The sequence below is a fragment of the Dermacentor silvarum genome, chromosome 1 (genome assembly GCF_013339745.2).
Source record: "Dermacentor silvarum isolate Dsil-2018 chromosome 1, BIME_Dsil_1.4, whole genome shotgun sequence".
In the NCBI taxonomy this organism is placed as follows: Eukaryota; Metazoa; Arthropoda; class Arachnida; order Ixodida; family Ixodidae; genus Dermacentor; species Dermacentor silvarum.
Genome location: NC_051154.1, coordinates 100492607 through 100516193, shown reverse-complemented (window position 1 = coordinate 100516193; position 23587 = coordinate 100492607). Strand labels below are relative to the sequence as shown.

Here is a 23587-nt window from a genome sequence, read left to right as displayed (position 1 = left end):
AGAGTCAGAAGGCAGCGGCCTATGAGAACGTAAGCCGGGCTACACACCTACACTGTAAAAAGTGCCCATTCTTACCACGCATTTTTTCCTGTAAGAATTACGGCACTATGCCTGTACTGAGAGAAAACGGCGAAATTCGATCCGTCTATCGAGTCGCGCGTATGCGCACTGTCTGAAGAGAGGGAGAAAGAAAAGACGAGCAAAATGGTGAGAGTGCAACGCCTGTAGCAAAAAAGGCGTTGTTTCGCCCGAAAGGCGAAGCATCGATTCCGATAGGAAATTAGGATACAGCTATTCGAAGTAGGGATAGTAGTTTTATCGGCCGTATAAACTTGTAAACATTCGCTTACCAACTAAATTAACAAGCATGGTGTCAGGCGCGCACAAGCAAATATGAACACATCTCACTCGATGACCGCGCACACTTGCTGTCAAAGCGCTGGAGTGAGAAAGCGCGGCGGCAGCAGTGCGCGAATTGACCTTCCTGCTGCCTCTCGCTTCAACGCGAACTAAGCGGTGAGAACACTGCGCGCACGAAGCTATCAGCACTCGACGCACTCTGTCCCCATCGCAGATCGCTTTCAAGATAGGGCCCGCGCGGCCGCTGCCGGAGTAGAACGCCCCCACCCCCGCTCCCCTCTCCCCGCGGTGCCTTGCGCGCGACGGAAGACGGCGGTGCGCGAGATTGAGCCACCATCGTCGGCTCACCCTCGCACGCTTTCACTCGGTGCGCGGCGACTATGCTATCGCCCTTGGACTTTATACGGAACATCACGGCGACGCCGATGGCGGCGACGACGACGGGAGAAATGCGCCTGGAGTGTCCATATAATTGCTAGCGCAATAATATTTCGAGCACTCGCACAACGCGCATGCGCAGTTTTTCCGCCGCCTACCAGGACAAACCTAGGCTCTACTGCAGCTCCACTGTAGCAGATGCTGCAAGGAGCGTTCCGCAGTGTCTGCTCTTGGTTGGAAAAGTGAGCGACTGAGCGTGCAAGCGGTGGCGGCAAGATATCTCTAGTGTTTCACCCCTTGACTAAGACATAGGAATGTGCCTTCTACGTCTGCCGAGCAGCTACAGTTTGGTGAGTACGCTTTGAGTTTGATAGTGCTTTGAGAGTGTCGCTTACTTAAAACGTTGGCGCTAGTGAAGTTAAAAGCAATACTTTGCATTCTTACTACAACACACGTGCTCGCCCAACTGGTCATTAGTGTTGCGTGCCTCGAGGACATCGTTGCCGGTGAGGGAGGCGTTATCTGACTGCCATGCTCTGGTATTGATTGTTCGCGTAAAGTAGCGCATGTGTTTTGTGTTACGTTCTTGCTTGCTTTTTTTTAAGTTGTGTTAAACTGCGCCAGCACTTGAACTCGCTCCCGTTTCTTCACTTCATGTACTGCTGTGCGTAGCTCGGAACATGCATCCATGATTTTTTTTTTTTTTTTTGTCATTCATGCCACGCGGGGAAACATCATGGGAGCTTGCCAGTTTAAGATACACACGTTTGGAATATGCTCGTCATTTCGATATCGACAGCTGTTATTCCACCTTTAAATACCTCGCACATCTGCTTCTTGCTCTAGCGGATGCTGCATTGACATGGTCATTATTTTCGCATTCGTAGTAACGAAGTTCAAAAATGCAGTTGTTTAGACTTGAACTTGTATAATCTAGCTGGTGGAAATAATGATAAAGCGTCTATGATATCGAAAACTTTTGCACCTTAAGGGAACTTGTAATTCTGTTCGTCTTGCCAGAAATCCCAACTTCACTGTATAAATGGCAAGAAAAACTAGGTCCCCCACTGCAGCTTAACCAAGAGTTCAGCGTAATAATGTTAATCAACAAAGAGGCCAGGGCATTCTATTCACAGCATCAGCTATTTGTCTTTAATCAATGAAGCGTGGTGCCTTTCATACGCCTTGTTCTCTTTCATCAGCCTTACTATATGCAAGAGCTGAAATTTTGACATATTGCAGCCTGTTTCACAAACTTAAGAACTTCGACTTCAAGTTTCTCTTCAGTTTACCTCCTATCTAGACCACTCCTTGGGATCAACCCAGGTCTTGGCACTAAATCAATGGCAAAAACACGGGGTCGTAAAAAGGTGCTAAGCTTTGAGCATCGGATCATTGAAGCCGACTGGGCCATTTTGGTATGATAATGTTATTGCTACCTCAAGCATCTTTATTCAAGTTTCAAAATTAAAGGGAATTGTGGCTGAGTGAGTGCGGGCACTGCGCAGAAATTGTCATGCCCAGAACTTATACTTTGTGTTCATTGTCTGCCCCACAGCTCAAGCATCCTGCCATTCTCCAGCGTGGACTTCACCATTATTGAAACTGTACCCTCAAATGCCTTTCTTTTTATTCAACACTGCCAGCAAACTTGTTTTGTGCAATAAACCAGTTACTTTCTACCTTCTCACTTTTTTAAGAGAGAAGTTTAAGTCAGCGGCATTTCTGCTGATGCAAATGTCACTCGTCTGTATTTCAGAATAAGGTGCGTTTTCGTGCTTTTATTGCAGTTAGTATGTAGGGCGTACATACAAAAAGCTTGTTGCCCACTATTCCTCGTGTGCATATTGTAGGACTCGAAAAATAAACAATTACTGCCAAGAAAGATCGATAAGCTAAGACATCTTGGTCCTACGTGGTTCCGGTTTATTGCAAGACACATTACGCATCGTTCGAAATGGATACTATGATATACCTTGCCAATCAGAGATGTTGGTATTTAGTGGTGCACTGTAGCCTAACAACAGACAATAACACTCGTTCGGTATTTTTCTCTATCGATTTGCCTCGTTTATCTGCTTAGACTGCTTCCGGCCTTCTTTCTTGAGGCACAGGGACTTACAATATACTTCAAATAATGGTTAACATACCTTCATCTTGACCTCAGCTGTTGCTTTGGTTTTATTGCCAGCCATCTCTATCACAGTGCTTTTTTTTTTTTTTTCAATTTGTCTTGCTTCAGCTGCAATGTATAACTAGTAAACTATAACGTAACTTGTGTCTGCTGAAGAAGGAAGACTCTGCAGCAAATTCAATAAAGGACACTTTTCCAGAAAATGGTATACTCTAATATTCATGAATAATAAATGTAGCAGCTTCGTTGTTATCGAACAGCAAAGTTCGAGAATTTACAGAACTGCTAAAATTGTTGTAAATACGACGGCATATCATTGCGGTGCCGTGCAATGAAAAAGCCATTATTTTTTACGGGCAATTGCTGTAAAATATGACGGCCTGTTGTTGTGGTACCATGGAATGAAATTATTGACTGCTGTATTTTTCATGGCAAATTCCTATAAATATGACGGCGTGTTTTTTTGCGGTGCCGTGGAATGAAATTACGGACGCCTGTACATTTTCCGGGAAATAGTTGGCAGCCGACGCTGCCGGGAAAAGCATACAGTAAAAACAACGGCGAATTTTTTACAGTGCAAGTCCGTATTCTCAAAGAAGCGCTTACCTTAGGATTATTCCTAAGAGCAAATGTCAGCCAATCCCGATATGGACTTATTAGCGAAGGCGGCCGACCGAATGGCGCTTGGGAGGGGCCCCATACATCAAGGCTATATTTGTAGAAAGTGTGCCGGAATTCACGCTTATTTTTTTTTTTCGCAAACCATTTGTCGCAGAGATGGTTGAAGTATAAACGACGCCATGGCCAACGCTTCTGTGGTGTCCTCTAGTGCAGGGGAGAACGTACGTGTGCATGCTTCGTCGACGACCGCTACGCGGCCGTCAGCGCGTCTTTGCTTGCACCGCGCACGCTGTTTTCAAGCTGTTCTCCGAATGCTGCAACACGCTGGAGTCTTCCTTAACGCTTCCGAGTGCAGCTTCGGTGGTCTGTTCAGTTATCTTTTTGCTAGTGATTGTGAACGCCGACGGTACTGCGCCTGACCCTAAACAAGTTTGCACCCTCCGTCTGACGCGGCCGTGCACGCCGATTCCTTGGTATGCTGAATCTCACTACATGTCCGTTTCTTTTCAAACCTCTCGACTGTCACAGTGCCTGCTGTTGAACAAATATATTCTGTTTGTTTCCTCTGAAGAGCTGAAAGAGCTTCACATTGCGACAGTGCTGCTGCTCGTTGTGCCCTGATAGTAGCATGTGTTCGGCTGTCTGCAATGGGAGTCCTGATCACGTTTCCGACACTAAGCACTAAGCTAGTGCCAAATACTTATTAAAAGCCTGATATATTGTATTTAACCACATCGTGAAGCAGTGCGGGAAATGTAAGTTGTTCGCCCATTAATAATAAACTCTGAGATACGGAAAGCTTGCCCCGGTTATTTAGTACAATGTCATATTTTGAGCTAACTGGTCACTCTATAGGTCAACCAAAGAGCGAACGGTTAGCACGTCTCCAACATTCCTCGCCGGCGTGCTGTTGGGTATTGAAGTCATCTAGAAGTACGGCTACGTTTAAGAGTTGGGCTGCGACTACTTGTGACACGAAAAGCCTTTTACTGTTAGCGGCAACTGGACAGGAAGTTTTCGGATCTTTTGACAAGGCGTCGGCAGTAGCTAGGCACTTCCCCGGAACATATTAGACAACGAAGGTATGCGGCAATATCCTGGTTCTGAACCATTCCACACGAGTACAGTACACACGAGGCATCTTCTTCCAACCGGTTGTGACCGGTAGATGGTGACCGGTTTCTACGGCAAATGCTGGGTTATATCCCATCACGCAGGCACTTGATTTAACAATCCCCTTGAGCCCACATCAGATATATTTCACAGGTACACATCATATATTTCAATAGGCGGGGCTGTCGAAATTCATAAATGTAGACGACGAGCTCCCTAAGCGAGTAATAAATGCTGCACCCTATTGAGAACTTTCGTAAAGTTGGATCTGTTGGAATCCAGCTCATGTGGAGAAAACGTTCGTTGGCCCCGGGAGACTCCACCTGGTTGACGGTTGGTATTAGGTTTCGTTCTTGCAAAACGACTTGACAGTGTGTGTTCCAATAGGTACACAGTCGATAACCGCCAGAAGATTTAGACAAAACGACAAGATTGTCTCTTCGAACTCGACAACCCCATTTTCTTCAAGTTCAAGGATCGCACGCTACTGCGAGCGCAATACTACAACCGCCACAGCGACGTAGCAACCTTCGTACCTCCTCAAAGTGACGGCAACTCAGAGACGTCCCTCTATAGAGCAACGAACGATACGACGAGTATCGTGAAATCTAGCGGTTAACAAAATTACGTACACAAGGTAAGAAAACGACGGGAAAAATACTGAAATTGATTGTGACAAAGTTACAAATATACCCTTGTGCCTATATACGACACCACACGCCTGAGGCAGATGCATTGCCCGCCGGCCTGCTGCGCGCATGTCAAGTATACTCGTATACAGGGCCCGCACTGATACTGCACTCACGCTGGACGTGCTCGCGCACTGGCAGGCACATAAAGAAATAATACATCTATTCCTAAGGCCACAGTGGCACAACCACCACCGATACAGACGGGTTGTATACATGTGCCACACGGCAGCCTCCCCGATCATTAGTCACCTGGGCACAGGCTGTGGTAGGGCCCTAAATACGCGGCCTTCCGGTAAAATCAGGGCTGGATCTGTCTCTCTGCGAAGGCTGACATGTCCTGCGAGCGCTGTGCGCCTTTCCTGCAGAATCGCGCACCCTCCGCATGGTGTAACAGTGCGGGGCATTTGTTGATAGTTGGGCCCGTGAACATCTGATTCCCCAACTCCCTTACTTCTTGTAGGCCGATTAGCCATCAGCACTATATAATAAAGCATTATCGTCATCACATGTTATGTTATACATACATTTATCACGAAGACGAGGATTGAAGAGAATCGAAAATGCATTTTGTTCACTTATAAACATATACATTCATGTGTAACGAAGCTTATTGAATGACCGTGTTTTATTTATTTATTTTTTTCATGATTTGTGCCAGAAATGCTTGAATGTTGTCTGTTCCTCTGTTGCATGTCAGATATGCTGTCAAGAGGTGTACGTATACATACAGAATGGTAAAATTTATCTCTTGTGACACGAAAACGTATTGAACTGCTTTAGTTTGTTTAGTATTGTGAATTATGTAGGTTACAAAAGTACTAGCTGTTATCGCGCTGTTATACAACGCCTCCTGGGTCCAGTCAAGCTGCGCAGCTTTTAGCTCAGGAGGATGTTTCTAGTGTACACTAGACGAATAAATAAAGTTAAAGGTGAAGTTGATACGGCAAGCAGTGAAGGTGGAAATGGCTGCGGGCTTCACAGAGTCAGTCACCATGTCAGCAAACCTCGACATTCCCAGGCGTTACTACCGCCGGGTACCGGGACTGCAGAGGCGTGTCGACATCAGCTACGATGTAAAGTCTCTGCTGAATCTAACGACCATGTCGTATGTAAAGACTGCGCTGAATTAGTCGACCAAGTCGAATCTTCAGCAGCGGGATCCAGAAGTTTCTTACTTGCTAGGACGTTGAGAAACAAGCGTGGCACAACCAAGGGAGCTATAGTCCACTTTGAAGAGCAGCAAGTCTCCATGGACGCCGACGTTGAGTATATCGGCCATTTTCCGAGTTTCCCGAGCTTGGCGACGACCAAGAAGTCTCGTCCCGGAGAGACACACAGACGCTAATTGTCTTATTCGGAGGCAAACGATGCATGTCACCCACCTAACCGGACAACCTTGACGCGGGTAGCGTGTCCGCAGAACTCGCCCGAATTTTTCGAAGCCGCGCAACGCTGGCTGGCATAGCCAGTGGGGAAGCCTCGGGAAGGTCCTGAGACATACCCTCCGGGATACATTTTATCTTATTTGTTTCTTCGCTACTGCATCAACATTGAAGAGACATCCGGGTAGAAATATGTGGCTTTCTCGTTTTCCACGGCTTCATGCTGACGAGTTCGAGTGAGAGCCTCTTGTCGGGTATGTTTTCGATTCCTACATAGCTGGTCTGAAAACAGGGAGTTGAGCATGCACATGACGAAACGATCTCTCACGAGACAATTTTTCTGCCCCTCTGTAAAAATGGGAAAGTTTGCACTCGGTCGTGCAAAGCTTAGCCACAGCGAAACTGTCGATCCTCAAGTCTTACTGGCTGCTACTGCTAGGTATCAACTTGGTTGCTGTTAGGTCCTAACTTGGTTGCTGCTAGGTTCTAACTTGGTTACTGCTAGGTTCTGTAACTTAGTTGCTGCTATGTTTGTAAGTAGGTTTTGCTTGGCCTGGTTTTTTGCTATCACTTCGCATTACTGGACTTGAGGATCGATAGTTTTGCTGTGCCTAAACTTTGCACGACCGAGTGCAAACTTGCCCGCTTTTTAAACAAACTTCACTACGCATGTAGGGAAGGTATTCTCGAGCGATCATTTTCGGAGGTACCTTCCCTTTCGCGTCATTCATTTCACGTGACTAGCGCTGGACGCGTCGGCGCCTACGAGCAACAGCCTTCCTGGCATGCTACAAACGCAGGCAGGCTATATAACCAAGGTTGACACAGTGGCAAGAACGCTATTGCTTGCCGAAGCCTAACGCGTTCGAGGCTAGCCGCTCGATATCTAACGAAAGTTGACACCACTAGGCGCAGCCCCTTTTATGGCAAACTCCGAGGCCAAGCGCATGCACACTGGGTGTTTACGTCAGTTAAGACGTAGATGGTTGCCAGGCGACACGTACCAGCTATTTTTGGTAGCTTAGGCGTGGCGGGAAACGGTTTACCAGCTGCTGCGGTAGCTCGGTGCGGCGGCTGCGCGGAGTGTTCCCGTCGGTGGGCATGGCTTGTCGGCGGCTGCTCCGTTGCTACTGCTTCGGCGCGGAGTTTTCTGCGGACTTCGGACGTTTCTCCTCCAGCTTTAACAGCTTCGCTGTTAAAAACGTATCCGCGGTCTCGCCCGGTAGCTTCACGGCAGTAGCTGCACAGCAGCTGCGGAGAAGGGCGACAGGTAGAGGAGGCGAAGTGGTGCCACGTGATGACCACGCGGTGAGAAAATAACCGGCGAGGGAAGAAGCCAAAGTTGAAGGTGGAACGACAGTGAGGACATGCATGCTGTCGCGTTTGGCAACCATTAGAGATCTCGCCTACATTAACGGTTATGCTAACAATTGAGCCCAGTATAATATATTATCCTCGCCCATTCATGAGTTGACACAACTGCTTGTTTATTGCTACTTTTTACTGTGTGCCTATGTGCGATTTAATACATTTAGTGACAGTGCTCACACTTTTACAAGGCTAATGTGAATATATTTACTATCTTGTTGAAATATTTGTGCCATTGGGTGGGTGCTTTTTCGATAAATCCTTGATGTAATGCTTCATGAGTAGAGACCGGATTTTAGGCAAATGCCTTTTTTGTTCCTTGCGCTCCTATCGCCACATTTTGATATATGAGCATGAATTAGAGGTTAAGGAGGGCTTTTATAGTGTTTTTATAGTGCCTATAAATGCCTATTTTGGCGTTTGTGCCTAAATGCCTATAAATGCCTATAAATGCCTATCTTCAATATCGGCGCCTATATGAACACTATTTAGCCTCAAGTTTCGCTTTCGAGTGCAGTTAGAGACCATTATTCATGTTACCGGGAAACATTGACTGTTCGGAACTCTATGGAGTTCATCCTAGTCATCTAGTTCAACCAACTTTCGGAAAACAACGCCTAGCAGCAGTGAAATGGGACCCGCCGCGTTTGGCGAATGCGAAACCACGGAGAGCCATCAGGGGAAAGGAGAGTAAAGAGCAAAAGAAGAAAGAAAAAAATGTAATGTGCACGCGGCTTTTGTTTTGTTTGTAATTTACTTTTTAATGTGTTCACTGCCCGTCAAGCGTTCCTTCTCAGCATACAAGATCATTCTCAGTGACAAGAGGAACAATTTTGAATCCAAAATGGAGATGGTGGTAGTTTGCAATTGTTTCCAAAATCTTCACAGTGATTCTTAGACTACGTTCCGCGTGCTCTCCAAACAGATTTCTTCAAACACGTGGACTTCAAGTGGGCGGAAGTGTATTTGGCAGTGTTGGGGCGTTTTGCCTGTACAATTCCGATAATGTCATTCTATATGAGAAAATTGCCAGAGTTGTACCTAACAGTCCTCATTTAAGAACATGTTAATTTCTTAATCAATTGTAGCCTTGCATTTATTATTTGTCTGTGTCTTAATTTATTGCATTTATTATAATCTTGCATTTATTATTTGTCTGTGTCTTGCATATTTATTTGTTGTGTCTTAATTTAATTGCGTCAGGCAGACATAAAGTAGCGCTTTTTTTAATCAGTATTCCCAGCTTTCAAGTTCTTTTTTCATGCTTGTTTCACTTTATGCAACGCTCGAGTACAGTGGCCATTCAACATGAATATGAGCAGTGTGCTTGTTGAATTACACCAAATGATCGTCATTAGACCTGCAGTTTTATGGGACAATTGCACGGCTATGTTCAACTGTTGGCGCCTTTGTGCCATCATAAACAATAACATTTCTTGTTTTCCTGTCGTAGATACAGGTCGCGCACGTCTTCGTTTGAAATTATTTGCATTTATGTAAAAATTTATTGTGCCTATATTTACGACGTTGGAGGCCAAGAACGTTGCTTTGCCTGCCTATTTTTGGCGCCCAAAACGCACTTTTTTAATGCCTAGAGATCCGGCCTCTATTCATGAGCAATATTGCATTCCCAGGCAATACCTGTACGCACCCTTAGATTAAGCCTCCAAAACCGAAACATACACTTCTCGAAGTCATGTTTATGTGGTTACATAAAAAATGAATATTGTTTTTAATTAAGACAAATCAAAATCTGGAATTTTACGTACTGAAACCACCTTATGATTATTAAGTACGCCGTAGTTGAGGACTCTGGAATGATTTTGACCACCTGGGGTTCTGTAACGTACAAATAAATCTAAGTATGCACGAGCGTTTTTGCATTTCGCTTCCACTTAAATGCGGCCGCCGGGGTCGAATCAGATGCATCTGGCTTAGAAACGCAACGCCATGGCCACTGGACAACCACGTCTGGTGGTTATGTGGAATATGCACTGAATATATAACGTTTGCTCTCCTCCTAATGCTGACATTTATATTGCTAACACTAGAAAACAATACAGAGAGTTATTGGAGAGCGTCGTGCTACGCAAGCACGCAGTCACAGCGCGAGCAAACGCATGAAAATTATTCTTTTTCAGTCGGAGCGTAGCAGACGATAAAGGCGAGTCCCCCGGCTCATGTCACCAGAGCGCCGTTCGCAACGCCGTCATCGGTCGCGCACGAGGCATAGTAAATAGACGAGAAAACGAATGCCTTCCATGCTCCGATTCTGCCTTTATTGGGCAGTTTGATCATCTGTGCTTGGTCACAAGAGGAAATAGTGCAGTAAAGAGTGTTCTCAGGATAACATTATTTTTTTTTTTTTAGTTACAAGCGTACGTTACATCAGCAACTTACGCTCTGCCCTCGGTATGCATGGTAACAAAGCGAAAATTGCACATCCGTGTGATGTGTGCAGATTTTATTTTATGTTATTGTAGACTGTCGGCAGTTGTCATTTAGCCTAGTTCAACCGACCTGGTAGGTGCATGTTAGTGCAGTAAAGAGTGTTCTCAGGATAACATTATTTTTTTTAGTTACAAGCGTACGTTACATCAGCAACTTACGCTCTGCCCTTGGTATGCATGGTAACAAAGCGAAAATTGCACATCCGTGTGATGTGTGCAGATTTTATTTTATGTAATTGTAGACTGTCGGCAGTTGTCATTTAGCCTAGTTCAACCGACCTGGTAGGTGCATGTTTTGGTCGAGCATAAGTGTAAAAGGGCCCTGTACTGTGATTTCTGCTGAACAACCGAATGCGTTTTCTCAAGTAACACGAAGCCTCCTTTAGAGGCAGCAACACAGCCAACCATGTAGCTTCTGGACATGCAGTTACGCATATATTGACTGTATTTTGAAACGTTTGATGTGCCAAACACAATAATCCACATTTCCCTACTGCCACCACATGCAGTAACCATTGGTGTGTCTATCATATCAATTGGTTTTCATATTTGGTGGCAGACAGTTGCATGCCCAAGCTAACTTGTGTAGCAGTACAGTGCTGCCAGCAGTGACAGTACCACCCAAAATATAGAATTTTTGTGCACTCTCTAAGAAACCTGTTGCTGGGCACAGGTCAGCAGAACAATTAAGCCGATACTCACTCATCAATATTTTTGCAGGCTATATGTGTACTTACCTAAACTCGTCTGCACTCACTAGCATTCCAACTAACTCAAGCTTGCCAACACTCACTCGCATTCAGTCACTTTCTTTTTCACTGACCAGCAGCCACTCATGCTCACACGTTTACTACCACTCACCAACCCTCACTAACATGCTCATGCCCACTCTTCACTCACTGAAGTTCCATTGCACTTCTGTGAAGCAAATGTGGGGTGACTGTTAGTCAATGTATCTGTGTGTATGGATGACCTATGTGTTAAGGCATATACATTTTTTTTGTGTGCATGGGCAGGGAAGGAAAGGATTAAAAGAGAAATATAACTTCTACAAGCAGTTGACAATATTATAATAGTGTTGCTTAAAAATATTGAAATGAAACTTGACACAATCGGAGAACTAAATGATGCACCTAAACTGCCATTGTTTCTACAGCTCTTGTGCTCATGCCCTGTAAAGCGCCAGCTACATATAAACAAAGCAAAATGCAGCTGCAAAGCCGGCATTCAGGGCCAGTGCAAACATGCCGCTGCTGTGTGCCTATACATAAACAAACATGAAGACAGCTCCTGCACAAGTCAGCCCCAAAAGTGGGGCAAGCCAACCAGCAAGCCCCAGCGGCAGCCAGAACAAGATCTCCTAGACCTGTTTCCCGGTGAGCTTGTACAAAACTCTTGCAGTTTCCTGCACATTTTTTGTTGTCAAATTAGATCTAAGTGACTTGATACATCAATTACAGCTCACATAGACCCTGATATACATAGTCATTATGCCCGTTTTCTCCATAACAGCTCAACAAACAACCCCAAAGGATATCAAAAAGGCATCTCGGGACATTCTACTACATTATCCAGAGATTGACTGTTCCCTGAAAGTGGTAATGATGCTATCTGAAATGCACAAGGACGACCTGACTTGCAGGCAGGTTCTGGATGAGCTTGTCGAGCAGGCCTCAAATGCAGCAGATGAAGCCACCCTTGACGAGATGCTTCCTACAATGCTTAGCAGACCAGTGTACAATTACCTCATTGTCGTTGACAGCAGGACTACGCAGCAGAGGGATTTTGTTTAAGAGCTAGAGACTAAAGAGGCACATGAATATACCACCAAAGTGGTCTTGAAAGAAAAACCCACAAAGCTTGCTTTGCTCACAAAAGGCCAAGCAAACTGCACAAGGTAAAATCGATTTTATTTATTTGCTTCACACATTCCACGACTATCCAATAATACAGGACTCTGCAACTTTTGTAATGTACAGGTGGCATGAGGAGCGAAGAGTGCGAATAAGCAGTACAAAGGCTCACAGCATTCTAACAACGAAAAATGATGACGGACTAAAGAGTGCAGCCCAGCAACTACTGAGGCACAGCACCTACCAAAGTGCTGGAATGTATTATGGTAAGGTTACTAAGCACAAAAATGTTGAACTGCATGCACACTTTTTTTATAAACTTGGACAATAACATAAAATTTATAACAAAATGGAAGCAAATCTTAATGCGCATGTACTGCAGGTGTGTGCTTAACTGGTCTGGTTGGTGCATTTTGAATGGAATCAAACAGTGCAATATATATGCAAAAAAAGTGAAGACTAGAAATACAGTGCTGTGTCTGCCTTCTTCAGCATTCTGCTTGACATGCACATGCACATATCTAAATAAGGTTTTCTGCAGGAATCAGAACTGAGGCCACAGCTAGGTGTGATCTGGAGCAAAAACTTGGTGTACGCATTGTTCAGGTGAATTTCTTGATGAGTTTTGATCATTCATTACTTTATTATTCAGTAAGTACGTGATATTGAAAATATATGCTAGCTATAATATTACTTGTACTAACTTGCACACATTGTCTCCTCTAGATGGGTCTCATTGTGCTACCAGAACAACCATGGCTGTGCTGCAGCCCCGACGGAATAGCAAATCTAGGTGGCGAAACTGTTCTCATAGAGATCAAGTGCACGTACAAGTACAGAGATGCGCCCTTTCTCAATTACGAGCAAAGGACCTGTGAGCTGCCTTACCTTACATTTATTAATGACATCGTTGAGCTAAGGAAGACACACAGTTATTACACACAAATTCAGGTGCAGCTGTACATTCTGAACCTCCAGCGGGCTCTTCTCTATGTGTACAGCCCAAACCAGAGCATTATTGTGAGTGTAAAGAGAGATGAATTATTCTTGTGGGAGCTAATTCCTAAGATGGAGTACTTTTACTTTAAATTTTTAATTCCAGCATTGTTTTAAATTATGATGATTTAGTCATGGCACTGTGCCTTGCTCCATTTTAACTTTGTGTTTTTGTGCATTCAGTTATTCAAGATTTTTGCATATTAAATTCTCAATGTTGTCTTCAGTTGCTATACGTAAACTTCCTACTTTCTTGTACTCACTGTGCTGGCTATCATTGTGTGGCTAAGCATGAGGTACTGTGCTCATTAAAGAACTCCAGATGGTCAAAATTAACCCAGAGTCCCCTGCTATGGCATGCCTCATAATGATACCATGGTTTCAGCATGTGAAACACCAGAATTTAATTATTTCTTTTGTCACACCAATATCATAGGCACGCATTACTTGCAGTGTTCTGTGTCTTTAATGAAGTCTAATGTGATAAATGTGATAATGCGATGTTCTTATATAGCGCTCTAATGTCTGTTGCATACTTACTATGAGCAGCAATAACAGCGCATCGTCAGGATGCGATGAAGTGACAGTAAATCCCTAACAACCAAATGCCAATCATCCATCATCGTCCAAGCAGCATTATGTAGCGTGTACATTCAGGAAATTATTGGTGCTTCACAATTGGTTTTTATCACTGTTTTCACTTCCTCATGTTCGTTTGAATGTGCTGTTTTTCCTGCTCAAGTCATGAACCAACTTGCCAAAATACAATACTCCTGGACCCTGACCATTGCTACATATCGTTTCGTACCATTACCATCCTACCACCTGCAGTAATAACAGTAGTACCAGTGGTGCTATCAACACTATTAACAAAAGCTCATCTGCAGTCACACCTGCGACCAGTGCAACACTACTCAGAACTACAAAAAAAAAATACTACTACTTTTAAATAGGTGTGATGCTTAGTGCTTCTAGGCACATGCAGAGGTAATGTGAAGACTGATGTAAAAATGACTACAAAGAAAAACACCCGCAGTTGCTACATTCTTTTAATACATTGCAAGAGAAGGTTACACAAATGAATGAATACCTATACACAAGTCAGCCACTATACTGCTGTCAAGTGTGCTTCAACACGTACAGTCTCTTGTATTAACACCCAAATGCAGCCTATGTGAAGGTATAAATTAAGTTTGTTGTGTAACAAGAAAAACAATAAACCTGTCTTTTTCTTTTGAAGTCATTGCTCTGTGGTGCTATTGTCAGCCATGTTACCTATACATTTCACAAAGAAAACATGTAAGCTATTCAAGACAAAACAAAGTGACTCAAACAGAGTGAAAGGCATGTTACACTAACCGAGCCTCCAGTGAGAGAGCCCACACACTAAAAAATGCAAAAATGGTTGTTGGGTCCTTCTGTCAGAGAAATATAATTATAATTAGAAGTATCTCTACTCTAAAGCCCCATTTCTACAGTACATTGTCGTCAGATGTTATATTAACATGAGTGACACTAAATATAAAAGTAAAGGGTACGCTACATTAGAAGAATTGTCCACGAGAATGGTAACAATTAGTATTTATAATGGGGCACAACTAAACATTTAAAAGTACTCGTTTCTTAATGTTAAAAAAGATTAAACGATGCTATTGCATGAGCTTATATCAAAACCAAACTGAATGTTCCTGGTTGAATTCAGTTTGAATCCAAGAAGTTGAATTTAGGGGTAGGCTTAAAATAAGTGTTTTGCATGGTGAAGCATTGGAAGCAGATTTACAGAATAACAAATACAGCATATAAAACACAGCAGTCTGCCGAACAAAAAACTAGTTGCACTCTTGCTTCTTGATTATAGGGGGCTCCATGTTCACAAGGACAGCACACACAGCAGCTACTTTCTTCATGTGTGGTACTAAAGTCAGGGGCACTGTGTTGCGTAGAATACGATATGTCTTCAGCCTCCGAATTACCCTCTCCACATGTATGCGAACTGATGCAATTTGATATGTCATATCCATGTCTTCCTGCGACATTTGCCCTCCATGTGTATTGAAAGGTGGCATCAGCAGCACTGCTCCCTTTCCCTCCACTTCTGTCCTAATCCTTGGGAAGCCTCTGTCACTTAATACTAGATCTCCAGGTTTGAGAAGCTCCAAAAACCCAGAGTCTTGTGTGATAAAAGAGTCTGTGAGCTGCCCACCATACATTTTAGACATAAACGCTATCATTCCATTAGGAATTATGCCTACCAAAAACTTGAGTGTGTAAGCCCCTTTGTAATTCGAATACATTACATGTTGCTGTTCAACTTTAGAGGGCATCTCTGTTCGAATTTCAGTGCAGTCTATTATAAAAGTGCAATTAGGATAATGTTCTTTAAATTGCAGTGGTAGAGAGAGTTTGATAACATCTCGTGAAGGCATAAACACCCAGTCTTCCAAGGCAACACTAAGGAGATCCAGCGTTCTCCTGAACACATTTGATGCAGTTGTGGTGCTGACACCAAATATTGCAGCAAGTGCACTGAATGTCACACCAAGCTGAAGTTTAGCTAGAAACAGTAGCTAGTTCAGCAGGAGACTAAACACGGGAAGTGTAACGCCACATAGGTCATGCAGAGCTTCCTCATTGTCCTTCACTGAGTTGAAGCCCTCGAAGCTGCATCTTCTTTTCCAGCCATGGTCTGTGCCAGTCACCTAAACAAATTAGAGAAAATGGTCACTATAGTGCACTGAAAAAATATACCCATGGGTCAGTAATGATCTGCTGGGAAGCTCACGAAACCACTGCTTATTCTCACCATCATGATTACATGACTATTTACTATTTCTTTTCTGGCGTCTATGGGTTCTTTCTTAAGAAATAAAATTGCATATGGTGTACAGACATAAGTAATTTATTAATCATTTCTTAGTATATCTGATATTATGAAATAGTGAAAAATATGTCACATTTATCGTCTTATGTATTATATTTTATGGGAAACCTTGTTCTAGTCCCAACTACCTAGTAAAGGGTTCACTGGCCCAGTCATGCTGTCCGTAAGAGCTTTTAGCCAATAAACTTCTCCATAATTTGTTTTTTTTTTGGGGGGGGGAAAACAAATAAAATTATTTGGCTTAGGTGCAAGAAAGCTTTCAGTAGATGGCTGAGGGGCACCAATCTCTTTGCCTCAGCATGACTCTTGTTGGAAAAACAATGTGCTGATGTTCCCAGACTTTTCTTCTCTAGTCCTTGCAAGTGAACATCTTGGTGCAGGCTAGTTGGTTCATCTCAATTATAAGCTAAAAAGGGATAATTGAAACAAGTACACCGACAAAATTACTACAGTTGGTTCCTGTTGTGTGTGAAGATTGAGGACTGGGCATGTTGGTACAGCATACTAGGGTTTGGACTTGAGTATCTTTGAGTATCTTTCAGTATTTATTCCGCGCCACGGGAATAAATCGATAGTTGCAAGTAGCACTTTGTTGTGTTTCTCCTGTTTGTCCCGTTGAAATGTTGCGCAATCCAAACCCTAGTTTACGGTACGTGGCTTTGTGTTTTTGTTCAGTAATGCTGTTTCAGCATAGATTCCACAAGTCTACCTCTCAGTTAAGGTTCATTTACATAGTACTCTTCTCACAAAAATTAAAAATGTGATAGGAAAGTTCTGTACAATCACAAACCTTGTCATTTTGTGCAGTGTGCGTCACTTGCGTTGATGCTTCAGTCCCATCCGTTGCTGAGAGCAGGAGGTACAGCTTGCCTGAAGAAGAACATTCTGTCTGGCATCCCTGAAATAATTGACAGAGAACAGTGCAGGCTTCCATGAATAATTGCCACAACTTGCTGCATGGATATATATTGAAGGCACTTACAAAATAGTAATGACAAAACAAGAACTAGCACAGAGTTACTAGATAGAGGAATGTGCCTGAAGCCAATCTTGCTACCTTTCTTATAATTATTTCTCTCAGATAAAAAAATGCTGGCCTGTTTATGAATAAAAACGTATAATTACAACATAAGCCACTCTGGCAGCAGGAACTTCTGTTGTCATACTGCTCGTTGACCGCAGGTCCAGTGGGCTGCTTGTTGACAGTTCTGTCAGTTCAGAAAGACATGTTCTGGGGTCTGTTTCACATGTGTCTTGCTGTTGATCAAGGGATGAGTCACTGCAGTCCGAAAGCACATGTCGTGGTGCTGCTGATTTCTGAAAAGACTGCTGTGATTGCCACTGGTCTGTTAGACGCCGCTCCCATCTGCATTGAATAGAAACGAGAAAGTATGTGTGCCCATTTGTTGTGTGAATTAAACTGCTCCCAATAATATGTTTGTTGAAGTTACGTTCATGTGATTGTGTGCACATAATATTTTTGTACAAGAGTGCAACCACAAGTCATGATACTTGCACACTGCCAGTCGTACCTATCTGCCCCTCTCTGATCTGGTGCTTTCTTTCTGTATACTGGTGGGAAGATTGTCGGGATGTATGATGGATGCTGGCTTAGGTCACTCTTGCAGTTGCCAACGAAATGAGTACTGCAAATTCGCGTGCTTTTTGATGGCTCCCAGGTAGTGTCATCAGCACTGTGAGCACAGAAAGAACACATGCATTAGGCACCAATAAGCACGACACTATACCAACGAGAAGACCCTTTTCTCATCTCCAGCAACGTGGCCTATCTTATAGCTCATTATGCCCTCTCAGCCTTAGGTTCAGGCAAATCACAAATTCAGATGTTCTTTTGCAAACTGGTGCACGCCTTTATTATACGGTGATTAGGAAATGCTAATGCCTGTAACTTGTGCTGCCTACTTCTTCTCACATAACATCATGGATGGCACGGACAGAACTGCATTAATATAAGGCTAAAGCAGTTTCCTTCCCAGAGTACACAAAAGCCCAGAGCGCACCAGCCAAAACACACATCTGCACAAAATTAACAATGTAAGAACTACATATGCGCATATTGCTTTTTATCATGCTGTATTAAATATTTAATGTATGCCATGCCTTATCTAATGCAGACGTTAGTCATTGCAACTCATTGCAATAGTGAGCAAGGTATATTTTCACTGCTCGTGAGAAATGGCTCTACAGACTGTTCCGCGAAATGAACCTAGACAACGGTAACCAGCAATTACTTTGGGGCCAGCAGCACGAGCGCAAGCATTGCGAACCTGCCTCATCAAAGCAAATCTAGTTTCTCGTCGGGAGAATGCCCCCGCCGCAGCTAAAGTAAGTTCGCACCAACGGCCGGCTACTATACGAAACGAAGATTATTTGCAGGAAGAATGTGCAAGGTGGTAATTAGCTTAAACATGCTTGGATATTGTGAACCCAGAAAGCATGGCCAAACAACAAACATAACGCGCACGTCTCGAGCAACTGCATTCCGATCTGCCGCTTAAGGACGCACGTGACGTCAGCGGCTTGCATTAAATAGGGATTACTACTACACAAAAGACAAGTAGCGCGTGGCCCCTTTCGTTACCTACACAACTAGTAAATTAAGTGGCAGCGTTTGGTAAAGGGAAATAATTATCTTTGAGCACGCGTCCTTGCCGATCGCGAGTGAACGCACAGTACAATCAATAAAAGTTCGGGGGTTTTACGTGTCAAAACCACGAAATCATTATGAGGAACGCTGTAATGGGAGGTCTCAGGAATAATTTTCACTATCGGGGGTTCTTTAACGTGCACAAAAATCTAAGTAAATGGTAACAACTGTATTCTTGCATTTCGCCCCCATCGAAATGCGGCCGCCGTGGCCGGGAATAGAGCTCACGTCATCGACCTTAGCGGCGCAACACGTATGCATTTACCGCTAAGCTAACACGGCGGATATGTCACTGTACAATTCAACTACGCGACACGACTAAAGAAACGGCCGCATATTACTATTGCGCTTCCATCAGGCGGCCGTGATATTGCATGCGAATACGAAACTAAGTCACTTACTTGACTCGGCGCACTGCAGTTATCCATGCGCGTCGTCTGTCTTTCTCATACCACTTCCCCGGAAATCTGTAAAACTTCACGGGCGGTGTTCGACCTTTCGTGTTTACGAGGCTGTTGTGGCAATGAACAACGCAGCAGTACTGCGTGCCACTTTTCCTCGTTGATGAAGTCGCGCTCGCCATCGCGAAAACAACGCGCACTAGCTCTCGCGCCGTAGAAAACACGTGCACGATCTGACACAGCGGCGACCTTCGACACTTCCATCGGTCCACCAGGGGAGCAATCGGCGCTGCTGCCGCGCGGGCAAACTTTAGGTTGCCTCGTCTATACCGACGCATGCCGCTAGTCGTGCACGCGTGCGCGTACTATACTGCTGCCGATGGAGGTGCAGTCGCATGCAGGACGGTCAGGCTCGCCAATTCCTCAGTCTGTTGCTATGCTGAAGAACAAGGTGTGTGTGTGTGTGTGTGTGTGTGTGCGTGTGTGTGTGTGTGTGTGTGTGTGTGTGTGTGTGTGTGTGTGTGTGTGTGTGTGTGTGTGTGTGTGTGTGTGTGTGTGTGTGTGTGTGTGTGTGTGTGTGTGTGTGTGTGTGTGTGTGTGTGTGTGTGTGTGTGTGTGTGTGTGTGTGTGTGTGTGGACGGTGTAAATACTGCTGTTCTTGTCGATACTGGTGCCGCTTTTTCTATTATGAGCCTGCGCTTCAAAGATCGCTTAGGACAGAAAGTTATGTTTGCGTGGGATCGTAAAGAAACTTTTCGTGGAGTTGGCGGTGAAGTGTTACGCCCTGTTGGCGTTTGTTCGGTTTTGGTTGCGATTGGAGGACAGAGTTTCAGAGCGGAGTTCACTGTTTTGGCGCACGCAACTCATGATGTTATTTTAGGCATAGATTTCCTAAGTGCATCCAGTGCTACACTTGACTGCGGGACTGGAGAGATTTTACTACGGAGCGCGTTGCCAATCGCCATACTTCATGATTTGCAGACCGATCAAGCCGACGCGTTTTCGCTGTCTCAAGATGTGTTCCTGCCTGGTCGGACAGCCATGTTTGTTCCCGTGTGCTCTTTACGTGTCCGGTGGGATCATGCAGCGGTCTTGTCGAGCCAGACCACAACAACGCACTTATAAAGAATGTGTTGGTCCCTCGATTTGTTGTTCAAGCCATCGACGGGCGTGCATTCTTGTGGACTGAACGCTTCTACGGAGCCTGTCGCACTGCCCGGCGGCTTTAAATTGGGAACATTTGAAGAGCAAGCCGCAATTGACGCACGAATAGTTGCAGCGGCTTCAGACGTCAGTCGACCATTGCCCAACTATTCGGATGGCTTGCGACGCATGATTAACAAGTCGTTGTCGTCTTCCGAGCAAGATGTACTCCTACAAGTGCTTGCCTGCTACACGTCAGTCTTTGATTTTGCTCAACGCGAGCGGTCTCGGATGTTGCCGGAATCCCGCATGCACCACCGCATCAACACAGGGCAAGCGACTCCGATACGTCAGAAACCCTGTCGCGTATCTCCCACGGAAAGAAAAGTGATCGCCGAACAGGTCGATGACATGCGGCAGAAAGGCGTTATTCAGGAGTCTTGTAGTCCTTGGGCCGCTCCTGTTATACTAGTGAAGAAGAAAGACAACTCATGGAGATTTTGTGTCGACTACCGCCGCCTCAATGCCGTCACAAAGACGTGTATCCCTTACCGCGCATTGATGATTCTGTTGACTGTCTCCACTCCGCCTCGCACTTTTCGTCGGTTGACCTTCGGTCCGGGTATTGGCAGATACCGACGCACCCGTCTGACAGAAAAAAGACCGCTTTTGTTACGCCTGACGGACTATTTGAATTTAACGTCATGCCATTTGGTTTATGTAATGCCTCAGCCACCTTTGAGCGATTTATGGACTCCGTCCTCCGCGGTCTCAAATGGGAGATCTGTATGTGTTATTTAGATGATGTGATTATTTTCGGCCAACACTTTCCACGAGCACAACCAGCGGCTCGGCGTTGTTTTGGACTGCATCCAACAGGCTGGCCTCATTTTAAACTCTAAGAAGTGCCATTTTGGTGAGCGTCAAGCCCTTGTGCTGGGATATCTCGTCGACAAAGACGGTATACGGCCAGACCCCCAAAAGATTTCTGCTGTTCGCAACTTTAGGCAGCCGAAGACAGTGAAAGACCTCAGAAGTTTCCTGGGCCTTTGTTCTTATTTTCGAAGGTTTATTAAAGACTTCGCCCAGCTTGCTCGTCTCCTGACTAACCTGCTTCGCAAGGACACTCCCTACGTATGGTCCACTCAGTGCGAGGCTGCCTTCGAGCAGCTGAAGTTTTTGCTCATCTCTGGGCCACTTCTCCGCCATTTCGATCTGGAGGCGGTCACCGAACTGCATGCATATATATATATATATATATACTGATGCAAGTGTGTGGGCGTTGGTGCTGTGCTCGTCCAGTTTCACGACGCTCGCCAACACGTCGTTGCCTATGACGAAAAAGCAGAGAGAAATTATACAGTCACGGAACTGGAATGTCTTGCTGTTGTTTTCGCCATCCACAAATTCAGACCATATTTATACGGCCGCCGTTTCAAGATTGTTACCGACCATCATTCTCTCTGCTGGCTCGTTGGACTGCGTGACCCTGCTGGCCGGTTGGCTCGGTGGGCCTTGCGGCTCCAAGAATACAACTTTTCCGTTGCATACAAGAGTGGTCGGTGCCACACAGATGCCGACTGCTTATCTCGTCTTCCCGCTCAGAGCAACAGCACTGATGATGACGATTTCGACGACTACCTAACTGCCATCTCATCCGACTTTCCTGACTTCGCCGTCTTCCAGAACGAACAACAGCGCGACCCTTCACTTAAGTTGATTATTGATGCGACTCGCAGATCCGAACGGCCTACGCCATTTGTGATTCGTGACGGTCTGCTTTACCACAAGAATTATTCTCACAATGGTGCTCCACTGCTCCTCGTCGTCCCAGAATGCCTGCGCCTTGCGGTGCTTCGGGCCATGCACGACGACCTTACATCCGGGCACCTTGGATTCGCTCAAACGCTCCACCGCCTTCGACAACGTTTCTATTGGCCTCAATTGTGGAAGACAACCAAGCAGTACGTTGCCAGCTGTGATGTCTGCCAACGCCACAAACAACCGACTACGGCTCCTGCAGGAACTCTGCAACCATTTAGACCGCCGACTTCACCTTTTGAGAAAGTGGGTATTGATTTACTCGGTCCCTTCCCCAAGTATTCCACCGGGTGCCGCTGGATAATCGTGTGTGTGGATTACTTACCACGTTATACTGAAACAATGGTACTCGTCTCAGCTACAGCAGCCAATGTTGCGGGGTTCCTTCTGCATTCTATTATCCTCCGCCGCGGAGCTCCTCGTGTGGTGATAAGTGATCGCGGCCGGCAGTTCACCGCTGACATCGTGGAAGAGTTAATGCACCTTTGTGGAACTCAGTATCGCCATTCCACGCCTTACCATCCGCAAACCAATGGCCTAACCGAGCGCACCAATCGTACCCTAGTCAACATGCTTTCAATGTATGTCTCAGCGGATCATAAGAACTGGGATACCGTATTACCGTTCATCACGTATGCCTTCAACACAGCCAAGCATGATGTAACAGGATACGCACCTTTCTTTCTCCTCTACGCTCGCCATCCTCAAAGTTTCCTCGACCCCATACTTCCGTTTTCAGTTAACGAAGATGCTTCTGTCGCGCAGATATTGTGTCGTGCCGAAGAAGCACATCGACTCGCCCGGCTCAGAACCCTATCGTCGCATGCCCATGCCAAGGCTCGCTACGACGCACAGCATTCGCCCTTCAGATTCGCTACCGGTGATTTCGTGTGGTTGTGGACACCGGTTCGGAAAAGGGGACTTTCCCAAAAGCTTCTCTCCAAGTATTCAGGCCCGTTCGTCATTCTCAAATGCTTGAGTGAAGTGACCTATGTCGTCGCTAAATTGACAGCTGATAACCGCCGTTCGGGCAAGACGCAAGTTGTGCACGTTGCACGATTGAAACCGTACCATCAACGCGCACTCTGACTCGCTCGGTGTGCGTCGTCTGCCCCGGAGGAAATTGTAACGCCGCACAGGAGTAGCGTAGAAGAGGAAGTAGAAGCGGCGCGAAGTTTTTGGGCTGATCGGTTGTTTCCGACCATCCCATGTCTTGTCTCCGCTTTTCACTGTAAATAAATCTATGCCTCATCCATAACAATACATTAGAGTCCCCGTCAGTTGCCCAAGAAGCATCCTTGAGTAAAGTTACGTCTGCTCCCTGCA

At 45.1% G+C, this 23587-nt stretch overlaps 1 protein-coding gene and 1 pseudogene across 2 annotated transcripts in view; one reads left to right on the top strand and one right to left on the bottom strand.

Moving 5' to 3' along the window:
- The first annotated feature begins 3646 nt into the window (after positions 1 to 3646).
- Positions 3647 to 23587, top strand: part of LOC119451965 (uncharacterized) — a 33785-nt gene continuing 13844 nt past the window's right edge. For both annotated transcript variants that reach the window (XM_049671677.1, XM_049671671.1), the window contains exon 1: positions 3647 to 3966. The gene's annotated coding sequence lies outside the window, so the exon portion shown is untranslated. The remainder of the gene's footprint in view (positions 3967 to 23587) is intronic.
- Positions 14372 to 19479, bottom strand: LOC119450138 (uncharacterized; annotated as a pseudogene).